We start from the raw sequence: 18,052 nt of genomic DNA, 5'->3' as shown, positions 1-18,052 counted from the left end.
CGAGTATAAGCCTGTTACCTTAAATCTCCAGGCAAACATATATAGTTTCTGTAGGTGTTTGTGGAAAAGGTCTAACAAATCACAAGAATACTGACATTATTAAATTTCTTTGAGGTCCTAGGTACGTTATATTTTGCTTGGATGAAAAATTGCACGTCATAGAAAGCTGATGGCATTTACTTAGTGTTATTTCTGTCGTGATAGGAGGAGTGCAAAAAAAAATGTGCTTGTATCTAAAACCACCCCACATCATCACCATCCACATCAAAACTTCTTACTTCTATTACCGAAGATCAAACACTGACCAAATGATGGTTACTGCCAGAAATTTAAATGTCTTTCATCAAGATCAATCATCCTTTGCTCATTTGTAAATAAAACATTTTAACCCCCAAAGAATAACATTTAAATGTACATTTGAAACTCACAAGGTCTTGTGGGGCCCATATTCTCCTTGAGTCAGTATTTGGGTGTGGATGCTTTTAACCTTGTTAAAATGCAGCACATAATTGCCTTTACCATAAGGTAATTCCAGAAACTCTCAGTCCTTGAAATTATTTTGCCCTTACTTCCTGTAGGCACTATGCATTTCTTCCTTAACAGACACATACATGCAAACACACAGAGGCAAGTGTTTGTGCAAGTATGAATTTTTTTTAACTTTCACCTGTGAATTAAAAAATGACACCTGATAATATAGCATTAACCACAAGAGTGTGCTTTCTAAAGCAAAGAGTCATTAAAATCTTAATTTGAGGCCATCTTGCCTGGATACTTCCACAGCGTTCATGAAAGCTCACAGAACAGAGTTCTAATATCCTTGCACCCTTCACTGCCTTTGTTCTACCTGAAGAAGAGAATAATAAAAGGAAATTACATTTTATTTCCATGAGCTGAAATCAAGTTTTAATATTGTCCAAAAATGACTAGTACCATTCCCTTATCTTATTAGCTTTTTGGCATATTAGGTAATAAGATAATTTCTCATGGTACAGTATTTATGTAAGAATCATATTTCTCTCTGTGCAGATCACTTACTGAAGTGTCTGTTAACAGGAGAGAATGATACATAATCGGCACTTAAGATTAAAATAGACCTGAGAGCATAAAAGTGTTCCTTCAATTAAAGGAATAGTGTTTCTCCAGTCTCGTCCTTTTTGTTTCGGCAGCAGAATGAAAACTGGCTTAAAATCTCCCAACCCCAGGTTAATTCCCAGAAGGTTTTTCTATGCAAGTTCAGCTTAATCTACTAGTGGTTCAAATGCAAAGTGGACGCATATGACATTCCAGTATGCCATGTAATTATTTCAAACAGTTTTCAGCAAAGTCCTTAAGGTTTAAGAAATTGTTTCTAGAAAGAGCACTGGCATTTAAGTTTTTCCTATGCCAGGCACTCTATATGTATATAGTCTTAGTGAGGGGTATCATTCCCCATTTACATTGGACAAAAAGAAACTCAGAGAGATTAGGTATTTTGTGAAAGTGAGTAAGTAGGTGGTAAAGCCAGAATTCAAACCCAGGTCTATCTGATCCCCAAGATCCCCAGTTATATACCCTGGCTCCAAGTCAATTATGTTAGAATTAGATCCAAAACAATTACCAAGTGGTCCACACCTCAACTAAAGATGAGACAAGTCCTATTATATAAGAAATAAAGGAAATTATATTAATGTACTGTGCCTGAGTCTAACCCTCTCCCCAAATCTTTAATGGAAAAACAAACCAAACAACACTGGTTTATAAGCAAATTAACAAAGGAAAACTAAAAGTCATAGTTTCTCAGCACTGTTGCTCAGCAGTATTTAAACATGAAATTAGTTTCTTAATAGGTCTATTTTAACCACCAAAAGTCATTGAGGTAGAAAGGAGTTGAGGATAGGACAGACAGGTAAGAATGTTAACAAGCCAACTTAAGGACCCTCAGAGCTGGCCCCATGGGTCTCCCCAGGTGATAGGACCCACTGTGGTCCGCAGATGGGTCCACTGTGCTGTGTGGACCAACAGCACCATAGTGGCCACTCCTTTCGCTATCTGTATTGCCTCTGAATCCTAAGGACAATCCTGGGAGGCACATAACATAATCCCCATTTTACATCTGACAAAAACGGAGAAGTTAAATACCTTGCCCAAAGTTGCACAGCATGTTGCAGGGTGGGAATTTGCACAAAAGTCTTCAGGTTCCGATCCAATGTCTTTCTACTAAACCATATTGATGGCTTTCAATGTGACAACATTTGTTGATTATCTACCTAGGTGTTGAGGTATGGCAGGGTGGGGGTCGAGGAAATCAGCCTAAACTGTGTCTACACTAGAACCCTTACTCTGAACAGCTGCCATATGCCAGATACTCAGCTAGGGGTATGATAAATAAACATGTCTAGGGTGGTTTTTTTGTTTTTTTTTTTTGTTTTTTTTTTTTGTAACCTGTTTTGTGCATGAAATTGTGTAACAGAAAACCAAAAAAACAAGAGAGGAAATTTAGAGTTCTATTACAAAGACAAGACCTGTGGGACAATCTTCTAGCCACAGAATAGCTTCTGCATTGGAGGGAGAATTTCAGGAGACTTTTAAAATCTGTGGGGAGTAGAAGGAGTATTCTGGGACCCAGGAAGGAAGGAGAGTTTGCCCTGATGGAAAGAGGACTAGCTCTACTGAAAAAGTTCTGGATTTGGGTCCCAGGGGAAAAAATTTAATGTCTCTGAGATTCCTGATCAGAGAAGGAAGGATTAGAAGTAAATATGCCAATTTCCTGGCAATGAATGAAGAGTAGCAGGAATTAAACAATAGCCAGAATGAGTAGAAGAACACTTGGGCCAGGCCCTTCGGCAGGGAGAGGTGGGTTTGGTGGATGCCCCTGGATGCAAAGAACCAAGAAATCCTGTTTGGTCACTTCAAGTGAGGGAGGGAAGAAATAGTAGGAATACATGTGGAAATAAGTTGCTGGGAATCTCACTTGGCCTCATGGAACTTAAGCTGCTTTTGAAATATAGTAACTCCAGCCACTTACCAGAATCTCTGATTGCCCTCAGCAACCCGAGACCCCATTGGTCCCTCCTCTGGTGTCTGGCCATTACTGTGTCAGCCACTCCATCTCATTCACTCCTGATAATTAGACTGCTGTGAGCATCATGAAAAAGTCACAGGGATTTTGCCTCAGGGTAAAGGGGTGGAGGATACACTAAGGAGCTTAGGCGGGCAATAGTGGGAAGGGAGAGCACAGGAATAAAAGGAAAAGGGTTGGTTATGCAGGCTGAGCCAGGGAACATCTTTAGGAAAACAGAGGATCAGAAGGCTTTTGAGCAGGGAAGTGAGGGCCCTGGGTTCATAAGTAAATATCTGGTAAAGGGCAAATATCTCTAAGCCCTACTCCTCTTGGCTGTAGGAACAAGAAAGAATCAAAAGTTCTGTCTCAGCCAAGATGGGAAATGAATCCAATTAAACCATTTGTAAAGGGTAGTCCTCTCTTGCTTGTCACACAATCAGCCTTGTCATTGCCTGGTTACTTAGCTCTGGAAAGCCCTTGGAAGTCAGTTCAACTCCCTCAGAAGTCAATGGAATCCCTGAGAGATTTAAAAGGGCTTTGGGTTGTCCAGCCTCTACGTCACTCCATGTAACTAGTTATCATCTTATTCCACAAATATTAGGGTTCCTCTCCTTAAAATGCCCTTTCCTCCACCCCAAACCCACGTTTTTCTCAAAGCATGCATGTACCACCCACCTGCTTGTTCAGCTCAGGATTCACTGCCCCCTGGAAACCCTTCTTGACCTTGGCTGGATTAAGGATTCCTTGACATCCCTCTGTTTTCCTGTATCACAGCACACTCACATTCCATATCTGTACTGCTGCATGCAGCCTCCATGGGGACAGAGGAATCTGGCATGGTTCCTGCCTTGGAAAAGCTCAGGTGTAAGCAGAGCATAGAAGGGCAAGAGCAAATCTGCAGGGCGTTTGGGGAGCACAGAGAAAAGAGCAGTTAATTCTAACTTTGTTGGGTGAGGTGAGGTTGAGCTGTAATAAGAAAGGCATCCTAGACATGTTTGGGACTTAGCTGTCTCATGGAAGATAGAGCAGACTTGGACAGGTAGCATTGGAGTGAGGCAAAGGGCATCCCACTGGGAATAATGGAAGTGATCCAGGACCAGGATTCAGAGTCGTCTGCTTTGCCCCTGATTTGTTGTGTAATATTGGGCAAGTCACTGGTCCTCTCAATTTCACAGAAGTTAAAGGAAGGTGTGAGACTAGATGGTTTCTGATGGTCTTGCTCCTGCTGACTCCTAGACATTCATCTGCCCCTACATTTTTCATAGGGTCAGCAAATATTTGTATCACTGAGGAAACAATGAGAGGATGAAAAAGATGGCTATATACAGCTGGGGTGAGTGCTGTCAAGATCAAGTGCAGGATGTTCTGACAATGAGCAACAGCACCTGCCTGGCTGAGGAGGAGGAACACCCTTTCTCAGACTGTGGCATTTGAGCCGAGACCTGAAGAATGAGGACCATGTGTCCCATCCCAGGCCAGGGGAACAGCACGGGCAAAGGGCCAGAGTGGAGGGGAGCGATGTTTCAGCTGAGGGGCTGAGAGGAACTCAGTGACTCAGCAGTGGAAAGGGGAATGGGGCTGGGGCAGGAGTGGTAGCAGGGACCAGGTTATCAAGAATATTACAAGCCACAGAAAGGACTTTGATCCTTACGAGTAATGGGAAGGGCCTACATTTTAACGAATGGGTTCTCTTCTCTCAACCTCAGTTTACTCATTTTGATGAGTAAACCCCTCTCATAAATCTATATCTAACCTATATATTTATATCTGTCAATCTGTCATCTCTATTGATTCTGTTTCTCTGGAGAACCTTGACTATTACACTCATCTGTAAAATAGAGATGACCGATAACAGTACTTATAAGGTCTCTTATAAGGGCCTTATTAAGTGTTGGGAGGGTCAAATGCATTAAAATGTGTTAAGTGCTTAAAACACTACCTGGCAGATAGTAATGACTATATACATGTTTGCTATTACTACTGCTATCATTCTTATTATTCATCTAGCTAATTCTTACACATACCTCAAAATTCACCATGAATATCTTCTCCCCGGGAGCTCCTTCCTCAACCTCTCAGACAAAGTTATGTACCATTTCTCTGGGTTCCCAAAGTCCTCTCTCACCCTGTAGAATAGTTTGTTGCCTACCTCTATGCCTTCTCCCCTAAATCATAAGCTCATCGATGGCAAGTACTGTGCCCCATTCATTAGTACAAAATTATGCACAAAAAGAATGCCAATGAAAGTGTGCAGCTATGGTAGGCTGAATAATGGCCCCCTAAAGATGTCCACATTCTAATCCCTGGACATGTGAATATGTTATCTGTCTTAGCCTATTTGTGTTGCAGGTCTTTTCCTTAGTTCTGCTAAAGACAGCGCTCTTTGTCCCACAGCCATGAAAATTCAGGCTCACAGACTATTTGGATGGTGCGTAAGACAGGGTATTATTGGGTGAAATGGAAGAAAAGGGGAAACAGGGACTCTCACAAGCCCACAGTACCTGATAGAGCACTTCCCAACTGGCCATTCTAATCCCAGGACCCACACAGGAAGAGGAGGTGTCAGGTTCCTCCCTGCTGCAAATGTCATGAACTTCCCCAGGCGCCACCTCAGTTGACAGGCCGGATGGAGTTTCTCCATGCACCCCCCTCCCACCTGGCTGTCTCATTTGGGCTGCTATAACAAAACATCTTAAAATGGGTAATTTACAAACAACAGAAATGTATGGCTCACAGTTCTGGAGGCTGGAAAGTCCAAGATCAAAGCACCAGCAGATTTGATGTCTGGTGAGGATTTGCTATGTGTCTCATAGTTGGCACTTTCTTACTGTGTCCTCACATGGTGGAAGGGGTGACCAAGCTCCCTCAGCCCTTTTATAAAGGCACTAATACCAGTCAGAAGTGTGGATGCCTCATGATCTACTCAATTCCCAAAGGTCCCACCTCTTAGTAATATCATATTAGGGATTAGGTTTAAATTTACTAATTTTGAAGGGCCACAAACATTCAGACCATTGCATTACCTTAAATGGTTAAAAGGACTTTGCAAATGTGATTCAGTTAAGGATCTTGATGGGAGAGTATCGTGGATTATCCAGTTGGGCCCAATGTAATCACAAGAATCATTTTAAAAGGGAGGCAGGAGGATTCAGAATCAGTAGTAGGAGAAGCAACAATGGAACCAGAAGATTGGCGTAACGGGAAGAAGGACCCATAAGCAAAGGAATGCATTCCACCTCTAGAAGCTGAAAAAGGTAAGGAAATTGATTTTTTTCCTGAAACCTCCAGAAGGAGCACAGCCCATGTAACACCTTGATTTTAAACTTGTGACCTTCAGATAAGAAAATAAGTTTGTACTGTTTTAAGCCACTAAATTTGTGGTAAGTTTTCATAGCAGTAATAGAAAACTGATACATTACCCTAGCATAAAGCAGGAGTTAGAAAAAGGATAGTTGTGAGAAGAAGCCAATGTTCAGTCCTGGCCCTCCCTGGCTCCTGGTATTGGTGAGAAGAGGGACAGAATTGATGGTGGTTGCCATATCTACCCTCTTAGCATACATTCATCACTCTGGGCCCTCAGGAAGCAAGATACTGCCACCATATTAGCATCATCATCCTTGGATCTCATGGACTTGGTGGGTGGTGGAGCAGGAGAAAAATCAGTGGATCTTCTTTACTAACAGAATCCTGATTTTCATAGGGCAACAAAATGTCTAGCTACAAAACATCTTTCACATCACACAACTCTGGCCAATGAGAAGTAGGAAGTCCCTTGTGAGTCTTCTAGGAAATCTCCTTAAATGGGAGAAAACTCAACTGGCACACTGTTTTCCCTCTACCATTGCCCTCCTTTCCCTCTCCCTTCTTATCATCTGGAATGCTGGTGTAATATCTAAAGCTGCATGTGCCATATTGCAACAATGAAGAAACAAAAGCCATGATGGCAGATTAGAAATACCTGGAGAGCCTATGTCCACAGTGGTATCCCTAAGCTGCGATAGCAACCCTGGATTATCTCCCCTCAACATCTTATTATTTGAGAAAAATACACTCCTTGATGAAGAGCTTCGCAACCAATGAACACATTCCTTACTAATGTGCTTAATTTATTTCCTTAACCCTCTAATCTGACAGGTGGGGTCCTGGGCTGTTAGAGTCCCCAAGCCATTCATCTCTGGCCCCAAACAGCCTGTCCCTCTACCCTGCTGGGCCATACAAACATTTTCATATGTGTACTGCTGTGTAAAAAAAGTTACATAACTTTGTCTCTCTGGTTTAAGTCTGATTATTTCTCTATCCCACTTGACCATTACCTATGCACTGAGATTTCCAAAGTTCCTCCACGTGTCTCCACTGCTAGAAGCTCCATCACCACCTGTCCCCAGATTTTCATCAACTTATTGCTGCCTGCATCAGTCTTCCATGCATCCAAGACTCCACTTGGATGCTCATCCAGTGGCACTGATCTGTCTTTGACCCCAGTGCTCCTTGGTGCCTCAGTTCCTGCCATCATACTGACTAAAATACATGAACATCTTTGCCCACCTCCACATTTCTAGAGCTCCTCTGTCTCTCCCCAACTCTTCAACCCGCCCTCTTACTCTCAATCTTGCTTGTCATCAAAGATGCACCCTTCCTTTCTTTTATCCCATTTTGATGAGGAAGGAACAGTTCTGCCACAGAGTTGCTTGGATCTTTAATGACTCAGTAAAATATATATTTTTTATTTGCTGGCAGGACCTAGTTAGAGAAGGCTAAGAAGAGCTTCACACAGTGCCTACAGCTAATGCTCTTTAGCCCTGAATCCACTTGCTATCCTGGTCATCAGTGCTGGACTTTCTCCTCACCAAACATTTTTTCCCAGCAGCCCCCATTATCCTTATTATAATCTGGATTCCAATGCAATGCCACCATCCCCATGACTTCAATGCCCATCAAATAGGCTTATATATGCCTCAACCTGCAATATAAGCAATCCAAGTTCTTACTCACGGGGTCTATGCCAACCCAGGTATGTAGCTAGACACGAGAGGGCATGAAATGTACATAGAGTCCTGAGCTTCCTGCTACTGAATGAATAATTAAATTTTCCAACTCTCAGTTTCCCCATTAGTAAATGTAGTAGCAGGATTACCCGGTCTCAGTTTCATCAGCCTGACACCAGGAGGAACCCCAGGGACAAGCTTGAGGCCTCAGAGTACATTAGAACCAGTATAGGAGCCAGGAGAGAAGGAGAAATGAGGGGGAGAGGAAGTTTTCAATCAGGTGCTGAGCTTTCACTGCCAAAAATTTCCCACAAACAAACCCACCCCAGCAAAGGAAGCTACTGTTGGCTGGCATGCTGCAGAAAAGAAGGCGGGCACGAGGCCTCATTAATCCGGCGGCTGTGGGATCAGTTGCAGATACCCCCAGCCCACCCACTTTTTGCCATCTGCTGCTGCTGCCGCTGAGCCAAAGGCATGCAGCTCTGGTGGGAGCCCAGCCGGAAGCCAGAAGAGGGGCCCAGACCCTTATCTATGGGGCAACCTCAGCAGCCGGGACCCTTGAGGCCAGGCTCATGCCCTAGCTGTGTCTCCCAACCCCACCCCCATCCCCAGTGCAATGCTGCAACACTCCACAATTTGGAAGCCGCTGAGGGAGAAGTCCCAGGGCCCTGAAAAAAATATTAGACAAATAACTGACGAAACTACATTGATTGACAACCCACTGTGTGCCAGACATGTACCTTTTATCCCATTAATACTATCCTAAACCACACAAAAATTTCAAAACTACATCTGCCATAATTCTTGATGATTTCAATATGCACAAAGACAATCTTTCCAATATCCTGGCTCCTCAACCTACACTCCTCCTTCCACCTCAGTTACTCCCTCCCTGCTCCTTCCTTAGGCTTTAATACCTTAATTTCAATTGTCAGCATCCTCTTGTCAATACCTACTTCCTATCTCGCTCCCTTTACTATCTTGACTCAAAATAACCCTTCAACCTTCCTGGGACCTTCAACTCACTTTCACTGTCCCTCACTCCCCCATGTCCTCTCTTCCCTTTCTACCCACTTTAAATTCCATATAAAATACATGATCCTTCCCTTGTGGACACTTTCATTTTCCTTACCCCTCCCTCAGTTCATTGTATTCTTTTGTTTCAACCAAAGCTCTTCATTTACTGTGTACCTGCACCCCTGCAGATGAACATGCCCTGCAAGAGGAAAACACATATTCATGCTGACCAGACTCCCTTACATTAGTGACCATCAGCCTCATATGGGCCCTGAAACTGCCTGAAGCTCACACTGTATTTCTCTAGTCCAATCACTCTCCCTCTCTCCTATGTGGTGTTTTCCTATTTTATACTCTTTCTTCAAACCTCTTAACACCTGCAGAACCTCCCTCATCTTCATTCCCAGCGGAAGACCCTACTTCCTATCTCACTGAAAATTGAATCAATCAGAAGAGCACTCCCGCTAGTTTCCTCTTCCACCTCTCTCCTGTTACCATGGTGAGCTGTCCATTGCTCTTCTACCTGTGTGTTAAATCCCACCCCTCACCTACTCAAGAATGTTGATCTAGCAGTTCTCCTCTCTTATTCTGCATCATTAGATTATTCCCTCTCTAGTGAGTCATTCCCATAAGCATACAAACATACTTTTACTTCTCTCATCTTAAAAAAAAAAACAACTCCCTCTTTACCCTAACTTCTGTCATTACTGTTTCTCATTTTCCCTCAATAAAAAAACTTCTTAAAGTAGAGTGATTTTTACTGTCCAATTTCTCTTTTCCCCATTCTCCCTTGAACGTTAGTGAGATCTGCTCCCCCACTGCTCTTCCCAAACTGCTCTTGTCAAAGTCATCAGTGATCTCCCCATTGCTAAATGCACATGGCGAGTCTCAGTCCTCATAGTGCTCAATCTTGCAACAGTATTTGTCTCAGCCAATCACCTTCTCCTCCTTGAAACCCCTTCTTTACTTGCCTTCCAGGACTCCCCATTTGACATCTTTTCTTCCTACCTTTCTGGTCATCCCACAGTCACCTCCTCTGTTTGACCTCTAAATGTTGGAAGCTGAGTTCTAGGACCTCTTCTCTAACTACAGTCACTCCCCATGGTCACTCATCTAATGTCATGGCTTTCAATATAATTAATGTTCTAATGACTTCTAAATATATATCTAGCATAGACCTCTCTCCTGAACCCTGGAGACACATATACTACTGCCTAGTATGCGTTTCCACCTGACTACCTAACGCACATCTCAAACTTGCCCACCCCACAAAAAAAACCACCCAGTTTCTTTTTGCCCTTTCCACCCAACCTGCTCTCTTCTCCATGTCAACAAATGGCAGCACTGTCTTCTCAGTCACTCAGGCCAAATCCCTTAGAGTTACACTTAGCTCCATTTTTTTGCTTCTATTCCCCAAAAAGTCTCCCCACTGTGTACAGATTTGTATCTATTTTGTTCACTACTGTAACTTCAGCTCCTAAAAGAGTGCCTGGTCCTTAGTAGGTACTCAAGAAATATTTCCCAAATAAAGGTATAACTAAATTAATCACCTGTTCATTCAATAAATAAAATAATTATTACAGATTGCAATAAGGGATAAGAAGGAGCGTGCTATGGAGTATGATAACTGGGAGGTTCTACTTAGAAAATAATGGACGGGTTCTCTTTCCCTGAGATAATGACTTTGAAATGAGATGGAATGAGCCATTGTGGAAAGAGCCAGGAAAAGAACATTGATGCAAAGGCCCAGAGGTAGTTATGGGCTTAATGGGTTCTAGGAAACAACAGATAGCCAACGTGGCAAAAGAACCAAGAGGAAAAGAAGAAAGGTTCTGGGAGACATCGGGGAGCTGGAGAAGTAGGCAAGGGCTAAGTCATGAAAAGCCTTGAATGCCAAGTATGGACATTGTTGCATTCAGTACAGAGATGAGGCCCAGCAAGCCTCAGAAAAGGAAGAGGATGGGGTAAAATTTAAAGGCCAAGGGAGAGACACCAGCAACTCCTCCAGATTCCAAAGTCTGCACCTCCTGCTTTAGAGAAAGCCAAGGACTAGAGTGGCTCACTCTCTTGGTCCAACCCAGGGTTTTACTGTGAGTTTGACAAAACTAACCAACTAACAAAAAGCAGGAGTGGATTGGTTATTCTAACTTAGCTATAAATCTAGTAATTGCTTGTATTTACCTCATGTCACATAGTATAACTGTCTCTATGGGTGTTCCAGAAGGCAGACACTATCTGTGGTTGAAATATGTCTCTCTCTATAAACCACAACTCTAGGCCCTCCTAAGCCCAGACCTGGTAAGAATCACTACTGCCAACCAAGTCCCTATAAGATTGCAATGAAAAGTAGCCCCTCACATACTGCAAGCCCTGAGTGATAATATGGAACTTGTAGCAATGGGCACTCTATCCCCACCCTCTGACTTTAGGACAGGGACTAGAGTCTAGCACAGAGTACTCCAGGGGTACTCAAAAATGTCTGTTCAATTGAATAATAGGAAGGACTAAATACAACATCAGTGAGAGCTGCATGGGTAACTGAATGAGTGAATGAATGAAACCCCTTAGCCTCTCTCATTTGTCTTTCTTCTTATAGAATGTTCAAACCTCTTCCATCTTAAAAACAATAAAAAGACCACCTTGCTGGACCTCCATGTTGTTCTCTCTGGACTTCTCCTGGAAACCTCCTGTCAAGTTCCTCTGCAGACAATTTCTTGTATGTCTATACTTATTTTTTGTGGGAGATTTTACCCAATCCCATGACTATAAGTAATTTGTATTCTGATGGACAGATCTATATCTTCAGCCTCAATCTTTGAACCTATCTTTCCAGGTATCCATTAGACCTCTTCAACTGGATGTCAACAGGTACTTTTGGACATGTCAACTCAACATATCCCAAACAGAATATAGTATCTCCCCTGAATTCTGTGCCTACTGAGGTGTTCTCTTCTCAGGGACTATCACCTTCAATCATCCCCATTTTTTCTTGGTTTTGCCCTTGACTCCCCATTCTCCCTTATCACATACATCCCAAAATAATAACAATTTCTAGATTCTAAATATTGTCCCTGAAGTGTCAGGTTCTCTTGGATTCTTTCTGTAGGGGACATTGTCATCAAGGGTGGCCCCAAACTGTGTGAAGAATAGACAGATCAGCCAGAAGCTCCTGGGAGCCTGAAGGGAATTAGAGTCCAGTGGCCCAGCAGTGCTTGGTCCCTACTGTGAACCTTCTCAGATATTCTCTACGGCAGTGGCTCATGGTGGTGAGACTGTGTCCTAAAGGGTTAAAGAAATGAATCACTAACAGAAATTCTTAGTTTTTAGGATGGAAGAGAAGAAAAAAAACAACCTGTCAAAAACACTGAAACTCCTCGACTAAAATCAGCTAGAACCAAGATGTTTGACTGGCCATTGTGCAGAGTGAGCTTGCTGACATCACAACCACCACATGTTTCATACTAACTCCTCCCGAATTTGCACATGCAACCCATGATTTATCATGAAGACATAATTGTTCATGCCCAAGGAATTTTCAGACCTCTCCTTTCCTCCCACCAATCACCTACTAATCTCAGAATCCACCCCTTGAGCCTTTCCTAGTAAAAATACTGCGTTAAAGCCAGTACGGGGAGACAGATTTGGGCTCGACTCCTATCTTCTTGAGAGTCAACTTTCAATACAAATCTTTTCTTTTCTAAAAAAAAAAAAAAAAGCCGATGTCATCGCATTGGCTTCCGGCACGTCAGGCAACATGTCCCTTTTGTTCAATAACAGTGGCACCTCTACCATCTCTCTTCACCTCCTCCAGTATAAGTTCTGGTCAGGAACTCATGAGAGATGAGGTATTGGGAAAAGCATGAGGCAGTTCACAAATACCTTGGAGGAAGCAAAGGTAGCTATGAACCATTCAGAAACCAGAAAATCAAGATAAACAGGGAGAAAAGGACTAGGGATGAAGTGGATCCCTGAGGAAAACCCCAAGTGTGCCAGTGCTAAGATGGAAGCCCCACAGCATCTCTTGGCTAGGGTTGGTTATCCTGCAGATGAGATGGGGGTGAGGCATCAAAGTGAATGAGTAACTTCACAGTAACACCTTCTCTCTTTCTTCATCTCCCACATCTAATTCATCAGAACTCATCAGCAAACTACCTTCAGAAATAACCCCAAATCTGATCACTTCACACCACCTGTCCCACTACTACTGTTGTTTTATACATATATAGAGAGAAATATATATAGGTATGTATATAAATATATATATACACATATATGTAGAGAGAGAAAGAGAGAGAGAGGTTGCAGAGAGGGAGAGAGAGTCTGTTTGCCACAGTAGAAATTAAGCTACATTGGAATGGAACCTTGATCTTGTTCACTGCTTTATTCCCATCAGCCAGTAGGTGAAATGGCTGGTACATAGTTGAGGATCAATAAATTTTTATTAATTAAATGAATATAAATGGATCAATTGATGGATGGTTGATTGAATGAACCAGAGAGACTGTAACTTGTATATCAGTCAGAATTAGCTAGGTTATGCTACAATAACAAACAACTCCAGAGTCTTGATGACTTGAAACAACAAAGGTTTAGTTCTCATGAGATATCCATTGTGGATCACCAGGGAGGCCTTGCTCATTGTAGTCACTCAGGGACCCAGGATTATGAAGGCTTTATCTTGACTGATACTGGCTTTCACCACAGCAGGGGGAAGAGAATGTGCTCTGTCTTCCACTGGTTCTTAAAACTACCTTCTGAAGGCATTACTTTAACTTATGCAACTAACTAAAGTAAGTCATATGGGCATGCCTAAACACAAGAGAGCAGAAAAATGCCTGAAAGGGGAAGATAAGTGAGATCTCTGTTGACAACCTTATGATTAGCACAGAGTGAGTGGGTCATATCCATGGAGAGATGTGTGTGCGATACGCAGTGAGTGTCAATGATAGTGAATGAGTCTTCATGCAACTCCAGGGGAAATCAGTAAATGCTTACAAGAGTGTGTTAGTCAGTCGAACATATTCTCTCCCCATCTTGCCTAACCCTTGCATGGAATCTGGTCTAGTTCCCCAAGGCCTTTCCCTGTGTCAATGCCATTTTTGGAGTACTTTCTCTACTAAGGATAGTCTGGGGCTCCACTGTACCTCCACATCACTGTCTTTTGACAGAAACCCTAAAACATTGGGCCTTGCTTTTATTAAAATAAAGCCCCTAGACTCCTGGAGCTTGGTGATTTGACCACCTGTAAAGCAGACCAACAATTCTATTTCTTTCAGTTTCCCCATTCCTTATGTTAGCCAGTTTCCATTTTCCATTTGCTCTTTTTTCTTTTCTAAGGACACCTGATGTACTGCATGGCTGGCCTCCTCCCATTCCCATCCTACATACATACCATAAAGCTCTGCTCTAAAATAAGACACAAGCATTATGGAAAGAACATGGAGTTGGGGTCAGACCTAAGCTCAAATCCTGACTGTACCATTTACTGACCACATGACAGTTGGTTTTCTTGTCTTACAAAATAGGGGCAAAACTGACAACCACAATGGATTACTGTGAGAGTTAAATGAGAAAATGTATGCAAATCACACATAGTATATTAAGACAGCTGTTTTTGCTGTGGTGATCTTGTGGTCATGTGCTAAATCTTCCCTACTAGACTAAAAAGTCCTTGATGGCAAAGACCTAGATTCTTGCCAACACTGACTTCCCAGCCTCAGCAACTAGGGCAGTGTTTGAAACCTGGTAGGTGCTTAATAAATATTTGTCAATGAATATAAAGAGTTTTGTTAATATCAACTAAAGAAGATCCTGAGACAAGGCAGATAGCACAGACACACCAAACCAAAGCTGGATCTATCCTCTGTGAAACTGGCATCCAGTTGTCATCACATATATATATATATATATATATATGGAATTGCACACATTATTAAAATCTCAAAAAGTGACTTCCCTCCCAGCTGGCCTTCTGCTGCAATGAAATGACAAAGATCTGACATCTTCATCACACAATTACTAAAACATCCTTTTGAGTTGTCATTTTAAAATATTTGCCCAATTTAGCTGGAGTTTGAGTTTAATTATAGGAAGAAATGTGGGCTTGAGTTAGGTTACATTGAATTTGGGGAAGGGAAGAGCAGATAACTGGATCCCTCCCACTCACTGAAAGACTTTGGCTGACCAAGACAACTCTGAAATAAGACTAGACATGTCAAATAAAGCAAAAAACACAAAAGAAACCTGGAAACCTTGAAAAGAAAGAGAAGGTCCTGGAGCAGGAGTTTAAGCAGGCCTCGCTGTAGCTTAAAATCCTTCACTGTCCCTCCAGGGCCTTAGGACACAGTGCAAGATGCCTAGCCTGGTGTTCAAGCTTCCCAGGGTCTTGCAACCCCTCCAAACTCTGCAACCTTTTCTCTTCCCTCTCCCAACTTCCCCCAATCCCTATGCATCCCACTGACCTATGGGCCTTGGGGTCTCGTCTAGCTTCTCTCTTGCCTGGGCCCACTTTTATTTCCTCTTCACAGTGGCCTAGACTGACTGTACTAGTCTAGTCCATCTGTCAACAAATATTCATTTGGGACTTCTTATGCACCCAGCATGATTCTAGATGCTGGGATAAGGCAGTTAACAAATCAAAATAAAATTCCCTGGCCTTGAAAAGGAAACCGACAATAAAAATAGTCACATAAATAAACCATAGTCTTTCAGATGTTGATAATTTCTTACTAACTTAGTTCTCTTTTCTTTTTCTTTTAAGACTGGTAAGTGAAGGTAACAAAACAAAATTTGTGCTTGACTCAGTGTACAGTTTTTGAAACATCTTTTTTGATCTTCTAAAGACTCAGGTCAATACCCAAAACCTTCCTTTATTATTGTATTGACATCCACTAACTGATATTTATTTCACATTATATTATCCTTCTGACTAGATAGGGAGCTACTTGGGGGCAGGGATGGAGTTTGATTCTCATGAAGGCACTAGAGACCATCTGCTAAAAGAATGAGGGGAAGATTGTGCCAATTCTGAGCTGTCTATCTAGCAAGGTCTTCTAGGGATAAAATCCCTATGAGCTGAGATGCCTGTTTACTTTATAGCATCTTGGAGAGAAGCACTGCTATTTCTCAACCCAACTCCATGAAAATAATTATTGCAAAACTCACCTTCTAGTGAGCATCTTCTATTGCCAGGCACCATGCTGGGCCCTCAATGTAGAATGTCTTTTTAGTAAGTAAAAAGTTCTCCTTGGTAATCCTCACAGTGCCAATAACTGTGAGAAGTACATGGAAATTACTAGCTGCTATCAATATTACTGTGTCTAAAACTACCGTTTTCCCCTGCATTAGAACAATCTGAACATTGTTAGGCAAAGACATCTAAGCAATTTTAAAATTATTTGAGTCATGACAGAGAGACTCACAACTGAAATATTTACCTTTCAATTTCAGGTGAGGACGTTCCCAGAGATTGAAGATGTGACAAGTTCCCGCATCGTGTGAGCATCAGAGAAAAGTTCCCCTGACAAGTCACGTGCAGAGATAGAAACTGTTGATTAAAGAGAGGATTAATTTTATCTTCCAAGTATTTCTACTGGGAAATGCTCTTAGATTCATAGAATAGTGGGGCTGAAAGAGTACTTTGAGGTCTCCTCCTCAGCTCATTTGTCTTATGAGTAGGAAAACAGAGGACCAGCGATGAGAATTGCATTCTAATTATTCAGTCTACCTGCTTTCACCCCCCGCTTCAATCTATCATCCAACTAGAATTTATTGAATGATCAAGGGAATAAAAATGAAGGAGGCATTTGGTCTTGATTCACCCATTCATTTATTCAGAAAGTATTTATTGAATATCCACTATTTGCCAGGCACTGTTCTAGGCACAGGGAATATAGCAGCAAACAAACCAGATAAAAATCCCTGCCTCCATGGAGCTCACATTCTAGAGAGAGGCAGTAGACTGCCTAGACTGTTGAATGGTTATAAATGCTAGAGAGAAGAATAAAGCAGAAAGGAGGGCCAGTGATATGGTTTAGCTCTGTGTCCCACCCAAATCTCACGTTGAATTGTAATCCCCAATGTTGGAGGACAGATCTGGTAGGAGGTGACTAAATCATGAGAGCAGATTTCTCCCTTGCTTTTCTCATGGTAGTGAGTGAGTTCTCGTGAGATCTGGTTGTTTGAAAGTGCATAGCACTTCCACCTTCACTCTCTCCTCCTCCTGTTCCAACACGTGAAGATGTGTTTGCTTCCCCCTTACCTTGACCATGATTGCAAATTTCTGAGGCCTCCCAGCCATGTTTCCTGCACATCCTACAGAACTGCGAGTCCATTACACCTCTTTTCTTTATAAATTACCCAGCCTTGGCTGGTGTGGTGGCTCACACCTATAATCCCAGCACTTTGGGAGGCTGAGGCAGGTGGATCACTTGAGGTCAGGTGTTTGAGACCAGCCTGGCCAACATGGTGAAACCCATCTCTACTAAAAATACAAAAATTAGCTGAGTATGGTGGTAGGTGCCTGTAATCCCAGCTACTTGGGAGGCTGAGGCACAAGAATTGCTTGAACCCAGGAGACAGAGGTTGCAGTGAGCTGAGATCATGCCACTGTACTCCAGTCTGGGTGACAGAGTGAGGCTCCATCACAAAAATAAAAGTAAAAATAATTTACCCAGTCTCAGGTAGTTATTTATAGCAGTGTAGGAATGGACTAATATGGAAAATTGGTACCAGGAGAGGGGTATTGCTATAAAGACACCTGAAAATGTGGAAGCAGCTTTGGAACTGGGTAATGGGAAGAGGTTGGAACAATTTGGAGGGCTTAGAAGAATGGAAGAACATGTGGGAAAGTTTGGAACTTCCTAGAGATTCACGGATTGGTTGTGACCAAAATGCTGATGATGATGTAAACAATAAAGACCAGGCTGAGGTGGTTTCAGGTAGAGATGAGGAACTTAGTGGGAATTGGAGTAAAGGTCACTCTTGCTATGCTTTAGCAAAGAGACTG

The 18,052-nt window shown here is 42.4% G+C and overlaps 1 long non-coding RNA gene across 1 annotated transcript; it reads right to left on the bottom strand.

Moving 5' to 3' along the window:
* Positions 1 to 641: 641 nt before the first annotated feature.
* Positions 642 to 16,589, bottom strand: LOC116564082. The gene is made up of 2 exons (XR_004274712.1): positions 16,482 to 16,589; positions 642 to 847 (listed from the first exon to the last, which is right to left on the bottom strand). It is a non-coding gene; the product is annotated as an uncharacterized LOC116564082 (long non-coding RNA).
* Between the last annotated feature and the right edge of the window lie 1,463 nt (positions 16,590 to 18,052).

The sequence above is a fragment of the Sapajus apella genome, unplaced genomic scaffold (genome assembly GCF_009761245.1).
Source record: "Sapajus apella isolate SASKATOON/1434 unplaced genomic scaffold, GSC_monkey_1.0 scaffold36, whole genome shotgun sequence".
NCBI classification, from domain to species: domain Eukaryota; kingdom Metazoa; phylum Chordata; class Mammalia; order Primates; family Cebidae; genus Sapajus; species Sapajus apella.
This window is presented reverse-complemented; position numbering and strand designations above follow the sequence as displayed.